We start from the raw sequence: 21045 nt of genomic DNA, 5'->3' as shown, positions 1-21045 counted from the left end.
CCCACCCACAGGCACACGCTCTCCCTCTCTCTCAAAATAAATAAGTAGACTTAAACAAAAAACCTATGAGTAACATTTTTTGCATGAAAATTTGAAGTTTTAATTAAAAATAAGTCAGAAATCCTTTGATCCTAAACCTAAAGATAATGATCATTAATATTCTGTATGTGCCTTTCAGTCTTCTATTTATTCAGATTTTTTTCCTTTTAATTATAAATTTGGGCTCACATCTTCATCCTCTTTTATAACCAGCATTTAAAATTCCACCATAGTGGGGCACCTGGGTGGCTCAGTTGGTTAGGCGTCTGACCCTTCGTTTCAGCTCAGTCATGATCTCAGGTTTCGAGTTTGAGCCCCACGTCAGGCTCTGTGCTAATGGCATGGAGCCTGCTTGGGATTCTCTCTCTCTTCCTCGCTCTCTGTCCCTCATCTGCTCATGCTGTCACTGTCTGTCTCAGAATAAATAAATAAACTTTAAAAATAAATAAAATTCCACAGTAGTAAGACAATCTTCCCATGTTGATAAACACACTTCTCCCACATCATTTTTAACAGACAGCTTGATTGCTTCTCTTACAGAAGGGACACAGTTTAGTAGGGATACACCAAAATTTGGCTTTGAACTTAGTGTCTCGTCAAAATATACTCTTCAGCTTCAGCTTCAGTTTTGGTCTTTGAAAGGCTGAATAGCTCAAGTTCAGACTTCACTGTCATTTCTGAGTTCCCTAGACTTGTGTACGATTCATGATCCTGTGACCATATTACATAATCTTTGTATCCAAGAAACATAATAACCTCTGTTATACACACATGGCATGTCATTTGGATCTACTGTTAATAATTAGTTTCAAATGTAGATAACCTGCCACATGTGGCTTGTAATGAATATCTTCTTTTATGCTTTATTTGTTGAAATCCTATCAGCCAGCTAAAGCTTAAATGTATATTTATTATTACAAGGGTGAAATGCTGTATTGCTTATGACAGTTATAAACACTGTCCCTTTTATGTTAAAATTTTTCCAGTGTTAAATATAGAAGGAAACATTGAAAACTGATACAAATATTGAGATGCATGCTTTCAGAAGATGCTTTCAGAAGATACTTTTTTGGGGCAGCAACAATAAAACATTAAAGTAATAATATGAAGCAGATAATGGAAATTAGATTATATAATAGTTCTAATCTTTGTAGAATTGCTTGGGATGCTAGCATTTGTAACACTGAACAAAATAATCTTTACAAACGTCAATTTTTTAGTTACTGTATTCTAGTTAGGCCATAAGGCTTTAGTAAAAAAGCCCAGTTGTGGATATCTTTACAATTCGTCTTGTACAGATAAACTAAAAGATATCTGTAAAGATAAAAACAGGATGTCAATCAACCTCCCAATTTCATAAGGAAGAAAGCCTCTATCACATGTAACAATATCCATGGTGAATCATATTTGACCCAATGTGGAGAGGAATATAAAGACTTTGAAGAGAAGAAGAAATTATTGGAAAAAGTGAGGATCCCACTCCTTCACCATCATCAGTCAAAAGGAAGCTTTGATTTATGAACACAAACATGTCTATAAGATACAGCGTAGGAGCAAGCCAGCAACTATAGGTACAAGGAGACAATTGTGCCTGCCCTGTCGTGTTAAACTGCACAGCGTTGACAGTGCAATTCATGAATAACGAAGTTATCATTAAGAACAGTCTCCGATAAAATTTTAGACGTACTCCTTTATCAAAAATATTTGCCCCATGAAGGCGATCGTAGGCATTGGCCTAGACTTCGGCTGAATACTGATCTTAACACTCGGCCACCTGGCATCCAGCCAAAGTGTGTTGAGCGCATCTCTAACTTCAGATTACTTCCGGTTTCTCACTATTATTAGCAACATTGCAATGAGTGTCCTAGCACAAACAACTCCATGGGGCTCTATGATTATTTCTTTGGCTGGGTTCCTAGTAGTAGAGTGGCTGGATCAAAAGGATCCCTATTGCCAGACTACCTTCCAGAAAGTTTGCACCAACTTGCCTCCCGCAAGAGGAGGGGAGTAGGGAGAGATCGTATCCTGGCTCCTCATCAGCTACGGCACCTGCATTTTCAACCTCCCGCAGCGGTTGGCAGTTGGGTGGTTGAGAGTAGCATCCTTCAGACGGCTCCAAACCCTTCTGGACCCCATCATTGTGATTACAGCTGTAATTCATTTTGTGTTTATCTTCTCTCTGGCATTATGGTAGACTCCTTGGGTGCTTTTTGGACTTTTTGGGTCACAACGATCATGAAAAGTAAATGTTGCTGGCTTAAATTTATAGATAAGGAAACTGAATCTCAAGGGTTGGGTGGCCCTGCTCCTGACCCTGATAGAAGTTTCCAGAAGCCTGACGAAGCAATAGTCTGAAAGCCTTCTCTTGTAGGTAAATGAAGACTAGAAGGTCCGATCCCCATGACCCCAGCTATTCAACCCCAGGGGAACTAGAGGAGTCCCCAAGTCCTCCTAGCTGTATCCATTTCCAGCCAGGGTTTGAATGTGGAAGAAAGGTGAAAGCCAGTGCTTACTGAACCCTGCCTCTGCTCTGGGCTTGGCTGTGTGCTAGGCACTTTACATGGATTCACATCCAGGGCTTCTTGGTTGTTGCTGAGGGAAACTGGGTCCGAGTGTCTGCCCTCCCCAAGTGAGCTGCCCGTCTGTCTGGTGTGTGTGTGTGTGTGGTAACAGACTAACAGCACCAGGAGCAGGTCAAGATTATTGGCCACTGAGTCTTCCACCACAACAGGTTGGCAGCTGACCACTTGGGGGGACGGGGTAAAAAGAGTGACCACGTGCCAGGGACTTGCTATACATTATCTCATGTAAGTCTCAAACTGCCTGGTGAGATAGGATCCACATCTTACGCAGGTGGAACCAGAGGCTTAGGAAATGTTCCAGAGCTCACAGCTAGTAAATGGCGAAGGGCCCAAATAATCCAGGATAGATGCACATACTTTCTCTGATCCAGACAGGAAAACATACTTCGATACATTTCTATAACCCTTGTAAGAGCCTGAAGCCTTGAGAAAGAAACAAGGAGCCTTCAGAATCCCCCCAGGAGCAGGAAGGCTGTTGTTCCGAGGCCTTGCGGAGGAAGAATGTACTGTCCCCGAGCTGAGGGGGACGCACGAGGGTAGACAGCCTTGGGCAGGTGCTGCAAGCGACCTTCTAGCCTGAAGCAGAACTGCCTGGGCTGCGTGGGTGGTGGCAGAGGAGTGTTGTCCTCGCACGTGAGGACCTGCCTCCTCCTTCCTTCCCTTTTCCACTTCTGGAACCCGGGAACTGAGACCTGAAAGCCTAGAGGGGGTGAGGAAGGAGCCAGCCTGCTGTCCTCACTGGCATCCATCAGCAGAGACACACACAGCACCTGTGGGCAGCCAGACCCCAGAGTCAAACAGATCTGGGTCTGATCTGATTCAGTCACTCTCCGGTTACGTGACCCTGAGAAAGTTACTTGCTCTCTGAGGCTCAATTTAAATCACAGAATGTGGGCAGAGGCATCGTTCCTCATCAGTGGCTATAAGACTGAGTGAGCAAAGGCTCCCACCCCATTGCTGCCTCAGTCAGAAGCCAGCCCCCGACTCTCTCTAGTCCCCACCTATGCAAGGAGCCTGTCCTGGGCAGCGTCCTGGGACCCCTGGAGCTCCGAGGACCCACCTGGGTGGGTGGGTCCAGATCCTATCCAAAGTCTTGTAGACTGCACACTCACTCTAAACTTCAGACTAACCATGGCATGTGCTGTGGCCCCACCTGGAACACACTTCCTGCCCCTGTGTCTGCCTTATTGTGCTCACACTTTATGCTTCACATAGCTTCATGCTTCTCCAGGAAACCTCTTCCAAGCCTCCAAGTCCAGCTGACACATGTCCTACCACCATATCGTACCAAGTTTTAATGGCCTGGTTGATTGTCTTCCATTGGACTGTGAGCTCAGGAAGGGCAGGGACTAGCTTCTGCCTATGTTGTACCCGCAGTGCCCAGTGGATAGATGCTCAGGGTAGATGTTCAGGACATGTGCACAGAATAGCAGAATTGAAGGGAGGATGAATGGATGCTTACACGGGTCTGGATGGAGTACCTGTGGGAGACAGACCACTATAGACTCTGTGAACCAGGGCCTCCCAAACAGGAAAGAAGAGGCCAGGACTTGAACTATCATGGTAGCAGTGACCCTGTCTTTTATTCTCCGCCGGCAAAGGAAGATACATCTAAGTTCGCTCTGTCCAGTTGTTCAGGTTCTGTACTTTACAATTCCGGGGGCACATTTTTCACATTTCATAGATCTGTGTGGTTATTGCAACAATTTTCCAGCAGATGGCAGTAAAGTATCTTAAATTAAGGGTGCTTTTTGCTGTTTGTGCAAATGCACTGTTTGGGCTATCTGTGGTGCTGGGTGCAGCTGTCTCCCGTCCCTCCAATCTGCTGAGAAATTGCCTGACACCTTTCCCAGCCTTGTCCCTCCTCCTCTTCGCTTCAAGGTTTTACAAAACCACACCCAGGACCTCAGCTTTGGCCTGAGAACTTCAGCAGAACTTCTGACGTTAGAGTCAGAAATCCCACCTGCACCCGTTGCTCCAGAGAAGGGAATGTTCGTGATTGGAAACCTTGGGCTCAAGTCCCAGCTGCTGTATTTCCTAGTGAGTGATCTGGGGCGAGTGACCTTGCGGTTCTGGGACCTAGCTTTCTCTTCGGCACAGAATGCAGTAACATCCCTGCCCCTGAGGCTGTGAAGAACAAACGCTACCCTGAACGTGCCCACGCTTCACCACCGGTAACGCACCTCTGCCCAGGAGTATCCTGCATTGATAAAACGCTGGACTCTTCACACTACCCTGGGAGGATATATCGGGGCGGGGGTGTGTCACAAGCCACGTGACTCCCATCTTGTCGCTCTCCCCCGACAGGGTCGTCTTCTCCTCGGGAATCCCTTTCCCAGCCTCCAGCACCAATCCATCACCCTTCAGGGGCTTTGGCCACCACTGCAGTCTCCGCTCCAAACTCCTTAGTAGAGTCACAGTCAGTAGGCCAGTGAACAAATATTTATTGAGCACCTACTGTGGGCCGGGCTCTGTGCCAGTCTCTGCCCTCTACTCCCTTACAGTCGCATGACGGGCAATAAAATTAGTATAGTTGCCATCTTGTTCCTGAGTCATCAGACCCCATCCCATTCCTCTGGGACTCTAAGGAGAAAGAATTCTTGCCCAGTCTCACCCTGTTTAGTTCTTGGGCCACGTAATGACTGGGTTCTGTAAATACCATTGTGGCCCCAACCACCACAAGTCTCCTCCGAGGTCCAGACCAAGAGAGGCTCAGCTGGGGTTTTCCGTGCCCTTCTCATACTGGGGCAAGGTTTGGGAAGCAGCCAACAAACTCACCATGGGTTTCGCCTCAGTTTGGTCTGGCTGTGAAGAGACAGGAAACCCAAAGTAGTTGTGGCCTAGACGAGATAGACATTGCTCTCACGTGTAAATGAAGTCTAGAGGCAGGCAGTCCAGAGCTAACATGGCCATTGTACGGTGTCAGGAAGGACTCGAGCTCTTTCCAGTACCCTGTTCTGTCATCTGTCAGGGGTAGTCCTCACGGTGGAGGTAGCATTTCAGGGCTGGCAAAGCCCTTCCCTTATGATATCAGGACTCAGGCCCCTTCTATAACATTTCCCTACCATTCGTAGCATGCAGCTCCCACTTCATGGTCTCAAATGGCTGCTTGAACTCCAGCCATCAAGTCAACATTCCACCAGCGGGAATTAGGAAAGACAACTGAGCAAGGACATGCCCTCTCTGCCTAAGGACACTCCCTGGAACTTATTCATGATACTTCCATTTATTTCCCATTAGTTAGAACTGAGTCACATGATCGGATCTAAATGCAAAGAAGGCTAAGAAATAGTCCTTATTTCAGATGTGTTCAATTCCTAAGGGAGAAAAAGAGCATGGTTATTGAGGAACCCTAAGAATTCTCCAGCACATCTTACCTGTGAAGTACCAATTCCTGCCTACAGGAGGTCCCTGGCATAGATTAACCAGGACAATAACTCAACAACCATAAGATCACAGAACAAGAATAATGGAAAGACAGTAACGACGTAACTTCCTCTCTGTGTGTAAATACCGTTTACATATCCCTGTTGCCAACATTCAGCACCGCAAACCCCCAGCTCTCAGATGCCCAGTCCTGTTCCTGCAGGTTCAGCTTTAGCATCCCTTCCCCCACCCCTGAGACAAACCCTCCCATGCACCCGACACTCCCCCTCCTCCCTTCCTAGAGTGGAGTTTGGCTGAAGAGAAGGTGTGGGGCGCAGTGACGGGGAGGCCCTGTGACAGCACAGGAGCGGTGGCGGTTGCCTTGGTGAGCTGGGCAGAGGTTTCTAGAATGCTGCTAAATGTGTTTTCCTGACCCGCCACCGCCTACTCTTTCTGGCTTAGGAGAACTTCTTGGGAGCTGAGGCCCCCTGGTCCCACCTTGTTACTTCCCCCTGCCACCCTTTTGAAATATTCATTTGCCCGTTGACTACCTCTTCCCTTAAGAAGGGGCTCTCAAGCCCTCAGACGCCCCAGGGTGAGGAATGAGGAAGGGGACAGTAACAGTTTTCCCTGCACCCTCATGCCAGCCCTGTGCCTTAGGAGCCTCATCCCCATTTGAGAGATCCAATCTCTGGGCCCGAGGGCCGCAAGGCAGTGGCCCCGGTCAGCCCACTCACAGTGGAAGCACTGAGACTGGAACCAGCTCTGTGACTCCCAAGCCACTGCATCTTCGTGAGTTATGCGTCCCAGGTAGGGTTCTGATGGCGGAATTTTAAGCAGACTGTCAGATATGTTTGCTGTACTGACTGTCCCCTCCAGCTCTTCAGGGGGAAGTCTGAAGCAAGGGGAGAAAATATGACCCGGCTGGGAATGTTGGCAAAAAGCCACGGGCCCGGCCTATGGTTTGAGCGGTCACGGGACACAGATTGCTGTGGGCACCCCTGCCTGCTCCCCTTGCCTGTCTGCCCCACGCTCCCCGGGCATCTTGCCCACACCCTGATCCCTGATGTCCAGGGACACTGGCTCTGCCCCCTCTTCAATCCCTCCAGGCCCAGAAAAATCACCCCTCTGCTCAGCAAAGGAGGCCACATCCACATACCCTTGCATTCAGCTCCCTGTTCCTCCCCGCAGGCTGGTCATCCTCCCTCCCTGCATCTCAGTCCCAGGGCTGCTGGATCAGGGAAGTGCCTGGAACTTTCCAGAAGGCCGTAGAGGGGAGGGCACCCTCTCGCCTCCCCCAGAACCAACTCTGCAGTCTGCACATGGAGGCCTGTCCTCGTGGCCCGCTTCTCTATCGGCACAGTTTGTGCAGCACTCCCTCCCGGAGGGGGCAGGGGGTGAGGCTGTTAGGGGTGGAGGCCATCTCAGCCCACATCCTGGAAAACCCACTTGGGACCAGGAGTTGGATGTTCTTGTTTGGTAGTTGGATGTTCTTGTTTGTTTGTTTTATTTTATTTTAAAATTTTATTTTTAAGTAATCTCTAGACCCAATGTGGGGCTGAAACTCACAATCCCCAAATCAAGAGTCACATGCTCCACTGATTGAGCCAGCCAGGCCCCCCAAGAGCTGGATGTCCTGCTAGTTTATCTGCATAGCCCCGCTCCCACAAATACACTCTTACTTGTGCACACAAGCATGCTTGTACTCCAACATTCACAAACAGGCCTGCACACACACAAGTGCACGGGACCCTTAGTTTAAATTCTTCTAAGACAGTACACTCTTGGGTGTCAGAGTCTGAGCTCTGAAGTCACATACGAAGTTTGCTCTTATATACTGCATTGTGGTTTTTAAACAATGACTTCTCATTTTCAGAGGGCAATATATGAAATTGGAACCACACACAGATGTAATGAGGAAGGGTCTTCCTCCCCCTCACTGTTCCCAGTCTCTTGCTCCCTTCCCCAGGGACAGCCATTGTCACCACTTCTTTGTGTCGCCTTCCAGAGCTCGTTCGCGGATGAGAGTCTATAAGGCTGCTCACTCACACACGGGCGTGTGCACACACACACACACACACACACACACACACACACACAGGGTAGCCCACGGGCGCACTGCTCTGCACTCTGCTTTATTTTGTTTATGCAAATGCACCACTTGGGCCACGCCGGGTGCATCTGTCTACCAGCCCTCCAAGCTGCTAAGTTGCCAGTTGCCCAGCACCCTTTCCCAGCCTGATTGCTGTACCTGGTGATTGCTCACGTTTAAGGACACACAGAGCACCTCAGCCTTTTTAATGGGGGCATGGTGTCCCATCGTGCAGATACACCATGATTTATTTGATGCGCCCTACTAGGTGAGCATGAATTGTTTCCAGCTGTTACCCACAGTTTTTTTTTAAGTTTATTTATTTTGAGAGAGAGAGAGAGAGAGAGAACGAGCAGAGGAGGAGCAGAGAGAGGGAGAAAGAGAGAATCCCAAGCAGGCTCCATGCTGTCAGCAGGGAGCCTGACGTGGGGCTCCAACTCACAAACGGCGAGATCATGACCTGAGCCAAAACCGAGAGTTGGACGCTTAACCGACTGAGCCACCCAGGTGCCCCTCTTTTTTCTACATATTTGTTTATTTAAGTACTCTCTACACCCAATGTGGGGCTCAAACTCACAACCCCAAGATCAAGAGTCTCACGCTCTTTCACTTGAGCCAGTCAGGTGTCTCTGTTACCTACAGGGTACAGTTCTTTAGTGAGTGCCTGCCTGTACAATTCAGCCCGCGTGGGTGTGTGTATCCTTCAGAACTGGGTAGGAAGGAGGGACCCAGCCTCTTGTACTTCACTTTCTGAATCCATAGGTGACAATAGTTAGAACACCGACCTCACCACGTGAAGACCAAATGAAATCAGCATGCTGAATGCCTAGCACAGCATCTGGCTCAGGGACCCAGACGTGTTAGCTCCTGAGGAGGGGAGAGGAGAGGGTAGGAATGGGGTGAGTAGGGGCCAGCTGCCCCCCAGGAGGCTGCCCAGTGCCTCTCCTCAAGGCCACCAAGTTAGATGGCAGCGGGCCTCAGCCTGGGAAGTCCCCTGCCCTGATGATGGGGTGGGGATGGTCAGGGAGATTCATACCTAGGGTGCTACAGGGAAAAGTAGGGGGCAGGAAGCCATGAGTGGCTGGGGGCCCAGCTACTGCCTTGGAGCCAGAGTGAGGGGCAGGCCTGGCTTTCCTGCTGAGTCATTCCCACTGGAGCTTTGGAGGAGGGGGCAGGCCTGCTTCCAGAGAGAGAGAGAGAGAGAGCTCTATCGTGGTGAGAGCTCTCAGGCGCGCACGCATACACACGCACATACACCTCTCCCGGCTTAGAAAAAGGAACCCCTCCCAGCAGAGAGAGGCTTTGTTCCTCACAAGATGTAAAAGCCAAGGAGACAAAGGAAAGGCAGCTCCCAGGGCCCCTGTCCCTCAGCAGCCATTTCTCCACCCCTCTCTCTGTCCTCACCCCATTTCTACCAGCTTTCTCCTCCATCCAACCCACCCCTGCCCCTAGGGTGACTAGCCATCCTGGATGGCCCAGGATGAGGGACAAGTTGATCCCCCGGCTTGTCCATCTCATTTCCCCTCCTCATCTCGCACCTGTCTCCTGGCCCTGGGGTTACCTGTAAATCGCACCTCACAGAGGAGAGAAGCCTTCCTGCCTCTGAGGTGGTGTTTTGATGTAACAGGCCTTTATGAGACTTGTCCCACACTGTGGGGGACAGAAGTGAATGAGGCTGGGGCCCTGGGTCCAGAGGGACTCACACTGCGAGGGTGAGGAGGCTAAGGTTGGAGTCCTGCCCCCAGATCCAGCACCGGCTGGGCCCTGGGTGGGGGGGGGGCAGCCTGTGAGAAGCAGGGTCTGGCTCGGAGGGTGGGCTGGTTGGAGGACCTAATGCTTCCTTCCATTGAAAGTGACTCTTTGTCTTAGTACAAAATCCCCAAACCCAACAGTGGTCTAACACCTAGCTCTATACCCTTCCAGACATATTTCTATTCATGTGCACCTGGTTTATGGAAAAGTCTGAGGCTGACAGGATCCAAACAGGAAATGTGTCTGCTTTGTCTCTCTACCCACAGCCTTCAACCTGATTTGCTAAATCTTTTCTGGCCCTGAACAATATTCCAGGCAGATTCCTAGTTTTCTGATCAGACTTCCTGTTTGTTTAATTATTAAAAGCCCAGGCTAATCCAGTCCAATTTAAAAATTAAGCATCAGGGCACCTGGGTGACTCAGTTGGTTAACCATCTGACTTTGGCTCAGGTCATGATCTCATTCATTATCGTGAGTTTGAGTCCCACATCAGGCTGTCTGCTGTCAGCAGGGAGCCTGCTTCCGATCTTCTCTCTCTCTCTCTCTCTCTCTCTCTACCCCTCCCCCACTTGTGCTTTTTCTCTCTCTCTCAAAAATAAATAAACATTAAAAAAATTAAAAATTAAACAGCATATGCAAATCTAGGGTGATTCTCCTCCCCTGCCCCCATCAGAAGGCTTTTACCTCCAGGGTCTGAGGTTGGGATGTGATGGTGGGGGGGTGGGGGGATGAGAGCTGGAGAGGGGCACAGTCACAGGTCTTGTTTCCTTGGCCAACACTCCCTGATGACCAGTGCTTCCTGGGGACAGGCTTCCAAGTGGGGTGCTGCTGAGTTGTCTGGGGAGAGGCCCCTCTGCCTGGACTTTTTCCAACACACCCTGTCATCTCTAGCCCCTGGAGGCTCACCACTAGAATTCCTCCCCAGCTACAGCTCCCACAGGAAACTCCTGCACCTTTGCCTGGCCAGATGGAGGCATGTGGGGTGGGGGGTGGGGTGCCCTGCACTGCCCCCAGCTCTGCTCTGCTTCTCTGTCCATTCTTCTTCCCAGGAGGCTATGGGTGGGTACCCAGCTGAGGCATGGGGTGCCAGTCCTCCCATCACAGGTACCCTACTCGGGGAGTAATCTCTAGCAGCCCCCCTGCCCTCCCAGAAAGTAGAAGGGGAACCCCTGGAGCACTCCTGCCCCAGCCTGGGGTCATGTGACTTGTGCAGTCACACAGAGTCCCAGGACCATCAGTGCCCCCCATGCTTGGTCTAATGCTCTGCTGTCTTGAAATTCTTCGTAACTTTCAAACAAGGAGCCACTCATTTTCGTCAAGAATTAGGGAGCTGGTCCCACCTGGGACTGAGGTCTCGGACCATCCTCATCTGTTGGCAGAAAGAGGGAGGAACGGAGGCTCTGGTTGGAGTAGCAGGGCTGGTTCTGGAGCCTGTAAATGCCTGGGGAGTGCCACATGCCTCACTGCTTTCCCCCTCTCCTGGGAGTGAGGGAGCCTGTCCGTGCCAGCCCCACTCCCCACCCCCCATCCCACCCCCCATTCGGCGTCCAGTCATCATCTCCCAGGCAAATAGGATCTCAACTAATCAACATCCTGTTAGGGATACGAGCATCCTTCCACATCACACACTACCCAAATCAGGAATTGAATAGATTCAGATTAAGTGCCTTTTTTTTTTTCCACAACAGTGAAATCATGTTGCATATATTGTTTTATAGCCTGCTTTTTTTCGCTTAACAACACACTGTAAATACGGAGAAAATTTTCATCTACCATCTAATCTTCAGCATCTGTTTTAGTTAAATATTGCTGTGCAACAAACCACCAAAAACCCAGTGGCTCAAATCAACCACGGTTTATTGTTTCTCATTATCCTACAGGTTGCCCAGGTCCTCCCGACCATCCATGAGAAACACAGAGTCTAGAAAGAGAAAAACTCTGGTCCAGAGTTGGCTGAGCCACTTCCTGCTTGTGTGACCTTGACCGAGCTACTGAACCTCAGGTTCCTCATCCATAAAGTGTTCTAGATGAGAACCGTGATGTCTCCCTTACCTGAGATATTTTGAGGGTCAAACGAGAACTGTGAAGAATGGGATCTGCCACGTAGGGTCAGCATGAAGATTAAGAAGTCTACCAGGGGCGCCTGGGTGGCGCAGTCGGTTAAGCGTCCGACTTCAGCCAGGTCACGATCTCGCGGTCCGTGGGTTCGAGCCCCGCGTCAGGCTCTGGGCTCATGGCTCAGAGCCTGGAGCCTGTTTCCGATTCTGTGTCTCCCTCTCTCTCTTCCCCTCCCCCGTTCATGCTCTGTCTCTCTCTGTCCCAAAAATAAATAAGCGTTGAAAAAAAAAAAATTTAAGAAGTCTACCAAAGGTTAGCTGCTATGTAGGCTAGTGAGGGAATTGCTGGGGCAGGGAGGGAGCTGGGTCCCCAGCCCATCAGACCGAGAGGCACAGAAGAAAGGGAGGATTCTGCAAGGACTAGAAGCATCTGAAAGGCTGCAGTGAACAGAGCTAAGAGTATGAAGCATTGCTCAGCCAAAGAGGAAATGAAATCTGGGGGAAAGAGTCGCCCTGCCACGGCATAAAGGCACTCATGTGTTAGCCATATTTTCTGCATTCTAATAATATGCTGGTAATAAAGTCTGGAGTAAATTATACTAGAAAGCGAGCAGTGCCAGCCTCGAGGCACCAGAGTCAACAAATGACCCACGGGTGTCCACCGCCTGTATCCCTGCTCGCTCCATCATGGGACCCCCTTCGGCTGCTTCAGGAAAGAGAGAGCTGAGGCAGAGAACCAAATGCATCTCGGAGGGACAGGAGAAACAGTGCCAGGGAGCCAAAATCTAGACCCCAATGTTTTCTGTGCCCCAATATCTTATTTCAACGCTTTCATTACACTTTCAGAGATTTTAACACATACAGATTCATGTCCTTGGGCTCTTTTAAAATTCGGTAATATTTAAAACAAACAGATATAAAGAATAGCACAACAAAAACCCCATGTTCCTGTCACCAGTTTAAGAAACAAAACAGGGGCGCCTGGGTGGCGCAGTCGGTTAAGCGTCCGACTTCAGCCAGGTCACGATCTCGCGGTCCGTGAGTTCGAGCCCCGCGTCAGGCTCTGGGCTGATGGCTCAGAGCCTGGAGCCTGTTTCCGATTCTGTGTCTCCCTCTCTCTCTGCCCCTCCCCCGTTCATGCTCTGTCTCTCTCTGTCCCAAAAATAAAATTAAAAAAATAAAAATAAAAAAAAAAAACGTTGAAAAAAAGATTTGAGTTCCAGTTAAAGGCCTACAGGTTTGGATGACTTCTGGAGAGGCTGCAGGAGAAGCAGAGAGAGAAAAAAAAAAGTCTGAAAAAAAAAGGAACAGAATGTCAGTAACCTGTGACATACCAACTGGAATAATAGATATGTAATTAGACTCTGGGGGCTGGGCAGAAACACATTTGAAAACATAATGGCTGAAAATTTTCCAAATTTGATGAAAAATCTAAGCCCATAGATCTGAAAAGCTGAATCAATGCCAAGCACGAAGAGAATCACACCAAGGCACAGTATCTTTAAGTTGCTGAAAATCAATGATAAAAAAGATTTAAAATTTTTTTTTATTTCAGAGAGAGAGAGCGGGGGGGGGGGGGGCGGGTAGAGGGGTAGAGGAAGAGAGAAAGAGAGAGAGGGAGAGAGTCTTAATCAGTTTCCATGCTCAGTACAGAGCCTGACACAGGGGCTTGATCCCAAAACCTTGGGATCATGACCTGAGCCAAAATCAAGAGTGAGATACTCAACAGACTGAGTCATTCAAGCACCCCTGAAAAATATTTTTTAAGGAGCCAGGGGAGGGGGGAGGGACATTATACACAAAGGAAAATATAAAAATAATCTCTGACTTTTCATTAGAAATAATACAAGTCAGCAGACTATGGAATTAAATCTTTAAGACTTATTCATTTTTTAATTAATTAACCAATTAAAGTTTTTTAAAAATTTTCTTTTAATGTTTATTTATTTTTGAGAGAAAGAGAGACAGAGTGTGAATGGGGGAGGGGCAGAGAGAGAGAGGGAGACACAGAATCCAAAGCAGGATCCAGGCTCTGAGCTGTCAGCACAGAGCCCTACGAGAGGCTCAAACCCACAAACTGTGAGATCATGACCTGAACCGTAGTCGGACACTTAACCGACTGAGCCACCCAAGCACCCCTAAAGTGTATTTATTTATTTATTTATTTATTTATTTGGAGAGAGGGAGAGAGAGAGAGCACAAGTAGGGGAGGGGCAGAGGGCAAGGGAGAGAGAGAATCCCAAGCAGGCTCCACACTGTCAGCATGGAGTCCAATGCCCTACTGGAACTCATGAAGTGTGAGATCATGACCTGAGCCAAAATCAAGAGTTGGACACTTAACTGACGGAGCCACCCTGACGCCCCTAAATCTTTAAGATTTAATTGAATGGAACAAAAAACTGTCAACCCAGAATTCTGTAGCCAGTGATAACACTGAGGGAATTCATTGATGGCAGGCATGTTGAAGGCTTGAGGGAAATGATACCAGGTAGAGAAACTCAGATCCCCACAAAGAAATAAATGGAAAGAAATAAATACCAGACATGGTAAAAGTAAGAGATGTTTCCCCCTCATTAAAAAATTTATGTAAAAGAAAAATAAGAGTTTATGTAAAGCAAAAAAAGTAGCAGTGTACTATAGAGTTTATAACATATGTAGAAGTAAAATGTATGACAAAAAACACAAAGGACAAGAGAAGGAGCTATAGTGTTGTAATTTTCTTCTGTAATCTGTGAAGTGGTATAATATTATTTGAAGGTAGACTGTGAGAAATTAAAGATGCATATTGCAAACTTTAGAGCAAACACTAAAAAAAGAGAGAGGAATAATTATTAAGCCAACAAAAATAAAATGGACTCTTGGGGCGCCTGGGTGGCTCAGTCGGTTAAGCCTCTGACTTCAGCTCAGGTCTTCGTCTCACAGTTTGTGGGTTCAAGCCCCACATCAGGCCCTGTGCTGACAACTCAGGGCCTGGAGCCTGCTTCGGATTCTGTGTCTCCTTCTCTCTTTGCCCTTCCCATGCTCACGCTCTGTCTCTCTCTCCCTCAAAAATAAACATTAAAAATTTTTTTAAATTAAAAATAAAATGGACTCTTAAACAATATTCAATCCAAAGGAAGGCAGGAAAGGAGGAAAAAACCCAAAGAACTCATGGTACGAATAGAAAGAAATAGCCAGATGGTAGACTTAAACCCCACCACATAAACAATGATATTAAAAGCAAATGGAATGCATGGATGAACTTTGAAAATATTACGCTAAGTAGAAGAAGCCAGTCTTGAAAGACCACTTATTGGATGATCCCATTTATATGAAAGGCAAAGAATAGGCATATCTATGAATACAGAAAGTATTTTGTAGTTTCCTAGGGCTGAGGGAGGGATGGTGAGGGGAATGGAAATGACTGCTAACTGACATGAGATTTCTTTTTGGCATAACAGAAATGTTCTACGATCAGATTGTGGTGATGATTGCACAATTCTGTGAAGATACTAAAAACCATTGAATTGTACACTTTTTAAAAATTGAAGTATAATTGATATGTAATGTCACATTCATTTCAGGCATACAACATCTACTGGTTATGCTGTGCTCACTAGTGTAGCAACTGTCTGTCACCACACAACACTATCACAATACCACTGACTACATTCCCAGTGCTGTACCTTTTATCCCTATGACTTATTCATTCCGTAACCGGAAGCTTGGACCTCCCACTCCCTTTCACCCATTCTGCCCATCTCCCCACCTCCCTCCCCTCTGGCAATCATCAGTTTTTTCTGTCTATTTATGGGTCTGTTTCTGCCTTTTGTTTGTTTGTTTATTCATGTTTTATTTTTTAGATTCCACATATAAGTGAAATCATATAGTATTTGTCTTTCCCTGTCTGACTTCTTTTCCTCAGCATAATGCCTCAAGTTTCAACCACATTGTTGCAAATGGCAGGGTTTCCTCATTTTTACATCTAAATAATATTCTATTGTGTGTGTGTATGTGTGTGTATTCCATTGTGTGTATACACATATACACATATATGGGTATATATATACAAATGTGTGTATATATATGTATATACATATATATGTATATATATTTTCTTTATCCATTCATCTGTCAATGGACACACACTTAGGTTGTTTTCACGTTTTGGCTACTGTAAATAATGATGCTATGAACATGGGGGTGCAGATATCTTTTCAAGTGTTTTCATTTCCTTTGGATATATTCCCAGAAGTGAAATTGCTGGATCATATGGTAGTTCTATTTTTAATCTTTGAGGATCCTTCATACTGTTTCCCATAGCAGCTGTACTAGTTTACAATCCCACCAACAATGCACAAAGATTCCCTTTTCTGTTGGAAGTTTTTTGATTACTGATTCAATCTCTACTTGTTATTGGCCAATTCATATTTTCTACTTGAGTCAGTTTTGGTAGATTGCGTGTCTAGGAATTTATCCATTTCATCTAAACTACCTAGTTTGTTGGCATATATTTGTTCACAATATTCTCTTATAATCCTTCTTTATCTCTGTAGGGTCAGTAGTAATGTCCCCACAACTTTTTTTTTTTAATTTTAGTAATTTGGGTCTTTTCTTTCTGTTCAGGCTAGCTAAAGGTTTGTCAACTTTGTTGATCATTTTCTAGCACTATTTTTTGGTTTTGTTGATTCTCTGTTGTTTTTCTACTGTCTATTTCATTTATCTTCACTCCAACCTTTATTGTTCCCTTCTTTCTACTTTCTTTGAGTTCATTTACTCTTCTATTTCTAGTCTTTTAAGTTGGAAGTATAGGTTATTGGTTAGAGATCTTTGTTCTTTTTTTTTTAACGTTTTATTTATTTTTGAGACAGAGAGAGACAGAGCATGAACGGGGGAGGGGCAGAGAGAGAGGGAGACACAGAATTGGAAGCAGGCTCCAGGCTCTGAGCCATCAGCCCAGAGCCCGACGCGGGGCTCGAACTCACGAACCGCGAGATCGTGACCTGAGCCGAAGTCGGCGGCCCAACCTACTGAGCCACCCAGGCGCCCCTCTTTGTTCTTTTTTAATGGAGGCACTTACAGGTATAAATTACCCTTTGAGCATTGCTTTCACCACATCTTGTAAGATGTAGTAGTTGTATTTTCATTTTTATTCATCTCCAATCATTTTTTAAATTTCCTTTGAGATTTCTTATTTGACCCATTGTTTATTTAAGGGTGTATTGTTTAATTTCCATGTTTTTGAGTTTTCCAGATTTCTTTGTTATTGATTTGTGTAATTTTATTCCACTGTAATCAGAGAACATATTTTGCATAATTTCATTCTTGTTAAATATTGAGACTTGTTTTGTGGCCTAACTTATGGTCTATACTGGAGAATGTTGCATGTGCACTTGAGAAGTATGTGCATTCTGCTGTTGTTGGGTGGAGTGTTCCATAGTTGTCTCTTAGGTCTAGCTTGCTTATAGCGTTGTTCAAGTCTACTGTATCCTTGCTGATCTGCATCTAGTTGCTGTAGCCATTATCAAAATTGGCATTATTGTCAAACTGTTTACTTCCCCCAATCTTGTCAGTTTTTTCTTCATATATTTTGGGGATTCTGTTGCTAGGTGCATATTTGTTTACAATTTTTATATCTTCTGGAGAGAGTGACCTTTTTATATATTATTATTATATATTTATATATATAATTTTTATTTTCATTATTATATAATGTCATTTTTCATCTCTTCTAACATTTTTGTCTTAAAGTCTATTTTTTCTGATATTAGTATAGCCACTCCAGCTCTCTTTGGTTACTGTTTGCATGGAATACCTTTTTTCATCCTTTTAATTTCAACCTCTTTGTGTTTTTGAATCTAAAGTGAGTCTCTTGTGAGCATATACTTGGATATTTCTGTTTATTTCTTTTTATTTTTTTAAACATTTACTTATTTTCTGAGAGAGGGAGAGCATGTGCGTGCACAAGCAGGGGAGGGGCAGAGAGAGAGAGAGAGGGAGACAGAGGATCTGAGGTGGGCTTGTGCTGACAGCAGAGAGCCTGATGCAGGACTCAAACTCATGAACCAGGAGATCAGGACCTGAGCTGAAGTCGGATGTTTAACTGATTGAGCCACCCAGGTCCCCCAGATATTTCTTTTTAATTCATTCTCCCAGTCTCTGCCTTTTGGTTGGAGAGTTTAATCCACTTACATTTGAAGTAATTACTGATAAGGTAGGACATACTTCCATTAATTTGCTATTTGTTTTCTGTATGCCTTATGCTCTTTTTATTTTCTCCATTACCATTTTTGTGTTAGACATTTATTTTCATTTTAATTTCTTTGTCATTTTTATTATTATATATTTTTGAGTTATTTTCTTAGTGGTTGCTCTGAGGATTAAAATTAGCATCTTAATTTAGAATAATCTAGCTCAGATTAGTTTCAATAGTATGCAAAAAGCTTTGCCCCATATAGCTCTGTACCCACTTTTATGTTGCTATTGTCACAAATTACATCTTTATATATTATGTACCTATTGACATAGATTTCCAATTTTTGTTTTATGTAGTTGTCTTTTAAATCAAATAAAGGAGCTACATAAACCAATAACACATTAATACTGACTTTTATATTTACCTGTACAGTTACATTTACCAGTGTTTTTTATTTCTTCATGTGAAATTGAATTACTATCTACTGTCCTTCCATTTCATCCTGAAGGATTTCCTTTAGCATTTATTAAAGGGCAAGTGTACTAATGGTGAGCTATATCAGTTTTTGTTTATCTGGAAATGTCTTATTTCTCCTTCATTCTGGAAGGATAATTTTGCTGGATAGAGATGTTGATTGACAGTTCTTTTCTTTCAGCACTGTGAATGTGCGATCCCACTGCCTTCTGGCCTCCATGGTTTCCAACAGTAAATCAGCTATTAATCTTCTCAAGCCTTCCTTGTACATGATGTGCTGCTTCTCTCTTGTTGTTTTCAAAATTCTTTTGTCTTTCAACAGTTTCATTATAACATGCCTTGGTGTGGATCTCTTTGAGTTCATCCTGTCTGTACTTCATTGAATTTCTTGGATGTGTAGATTGTTTTTCATCAGATTTGAAAAGTGTGGGGCCATTATCTCTCCAAATTTTCTTTCTATGCACCCTCCCCCCCACCCTTTTCTTCTGGCTCTCCCATCATGCACACCTTAGTATTCTTGATTGTGTACCACAGGCCTTTTAGGGTCTATTCATTTTTCTTTTTCTTTTTTATTTGAGGGAGAGAGAGAGCATGAGCAGGGGAGAGCGGGGAGAGGGAGAGAGAATCTAAAGCAGGCTCCATGCTCAGCACAGAGCCCAATGTGGGGCTTGATCCCATAAACCTGATCATGACCTGAGCCAAAATCAAGAGTCAAATGCTCAACCAACTGAGCCACCCAGGTGCCCCTATTCATTTTTCTTTATTCTACCCAGACTGGATAATCTCAGTTGACCTATCTTTAGATTTGCTGATTCTTTCTTTTATCTGCTCATATCTCCTGTTGAGCCTGTCTAGTAAATTTTTCATTTCAGTTATTGTACTTTTCAACTGCAGAATTTCTATTTGGACTTTAAAAAATTTTTTTTCTCTTTTTTATAATTTCTATCTCTTTTTTTGGTGACACATCATTCTCATGGCTTCCTTTACTCTTTGAGCATATTTTAATTGGTCAGCTTAAAATCTTTTGAGGGAAGTTCCATGTCTGGGCTTCCTCAGCAACAATTTCTACCAACCATTTCTTTTCTTGTATGTGGGCCATACTTTTTGTTTCTTTTTTTTTTTTTTTAATGTTTATTTATTTTTGAGAGACAGAACATGAGTGGGGGAGGGGTAGAGAGAGAGGGAGACACAGAATCTGAAGCAGGCTCGAGGCTCTGAGTTACCCACACAAAGCCCATCACAGGGCTCCAACCCACAAAACTGTGGGCTCAGATCATGACCTGAGCTTTGGCTCTGGTGCTTAACCAACTGAACCACCCAGGTGCCCCATACCTTTTTGTTTCTTTTCATGCCTCATAATTTTTTTGTTGAAAACTAGACATTTTGAATATTATAATGTGGCACATCTGGGAATTAGAGGCTTTCTCTCTCCAGGGTTGTGTTGTTGCTGGTTGATGTAGAAGTTGTTTGCCTAATGTCTTTTCTGAACTAATTTTGCAAAATCTATATTTTTTGTTTTCCGTGGCCACTGAAGTCTCTATTCCAGTAGCTTTGTGGTAAGCTAGTGATTTGATGGAGGTTTATTTAAACATCTGGAATAATAACAACAAGAAGAAAAAACATCTCCCAGTCTTTGGAGATGGACTCTATGTTTGTGTTGGGGCAATCCTTCAAAACTCAGCCAGGCAGTTTACAACTCTGTTTTATCTTTTACTTTCTGCTTGCACAGAGACAGAAGGGCAGCCAACGGTGAGAGTTCAGTGCATACTATACAGTAATAATGAATAAACTACAACTTCATGCTAAAACATAGAGATATGTTAAGAGAAGCCCAATGTAAAGTATATAGAGACTCTGATTCCATTAATGTTCACTTAAAAAACAGACCAAACCAGGGCACCTGAGTGGCTCAGTTGGCTAAGCTTTGGACCCTTGATTTGGGCTCAGGTCATGATCTCACGGTTTTGTGGGTTGGAGCCCTGTGTCGGGGCTTTGCACTGACAGCTGACAGCACTTCCAGCCCGTTTTGGGATCCTCCTTTGCTCTCTGCCCCTCCCCCGCTTGCACTCTGTTTCTCTCAAAATAAATAAACTTGAAGAAAAAAAAAAAAAAAAAAAGACCAAACCAAACTATATGGATTGGAGATGGCAAAAGTGAAAGAAAGAGAAAACAGGATTGCCATTAAGGTCAGGATAGGGTTGCTTACCTCTGGATGGAGGTCTGATGGAGGCAGAAGGAGCGTGATTGGGAAGCAACACAGAGAAATGTCTTGTGATAATGTCGTATTTCTTGATTTGGGCAGTGGTTACACAATTTTGCTTTACGATTAATCATTGTAGTGCTCATTTGTATATTATATATATACGTTTTTGTATGTGTATTATATTTCATGAAGTTAATAAAGGCTATAAAACAACAAAAAAAAGGGCTCGTATACTGAAGCAGATGCCAACTCCCAGTGGAATGGATATAACAGAGTTGATTTCAAGAACCTCGAAATGGGGGCGC

General features: G+C 45.1%; 1 protein-coding gene across 1 annotated transcript in view; it reads left to right on the top strand.

Annotated features, from left to right (window-relative positions):
- Window positions 1-21045, top strand: part of TMEM63C (transmembrane protein 63C) — a 131148-nt gene that overhangs the window by 32670 nt on the left and 77433 nt on the right. The window lies entirely within an intron of this gene.

This window comes from Puma concolor, chromosome B3 (genome assembly GCF_028749965.1).
Source record: "Puma concolor isolate L17-30 chromosome B3, mPumCon1.1.hap2, whole genome shotgun sequence".
NCBI lineage: Eukaryota > Metazoa > Chordata > Mammalia > Carnivora > Felidae > Puma > Puma concolor.
The sequence above is the reverse complement of the archived record's forward strand: the minus strand, read 5'-3'. Positions and strand labels throughout refer to the sequence as shown.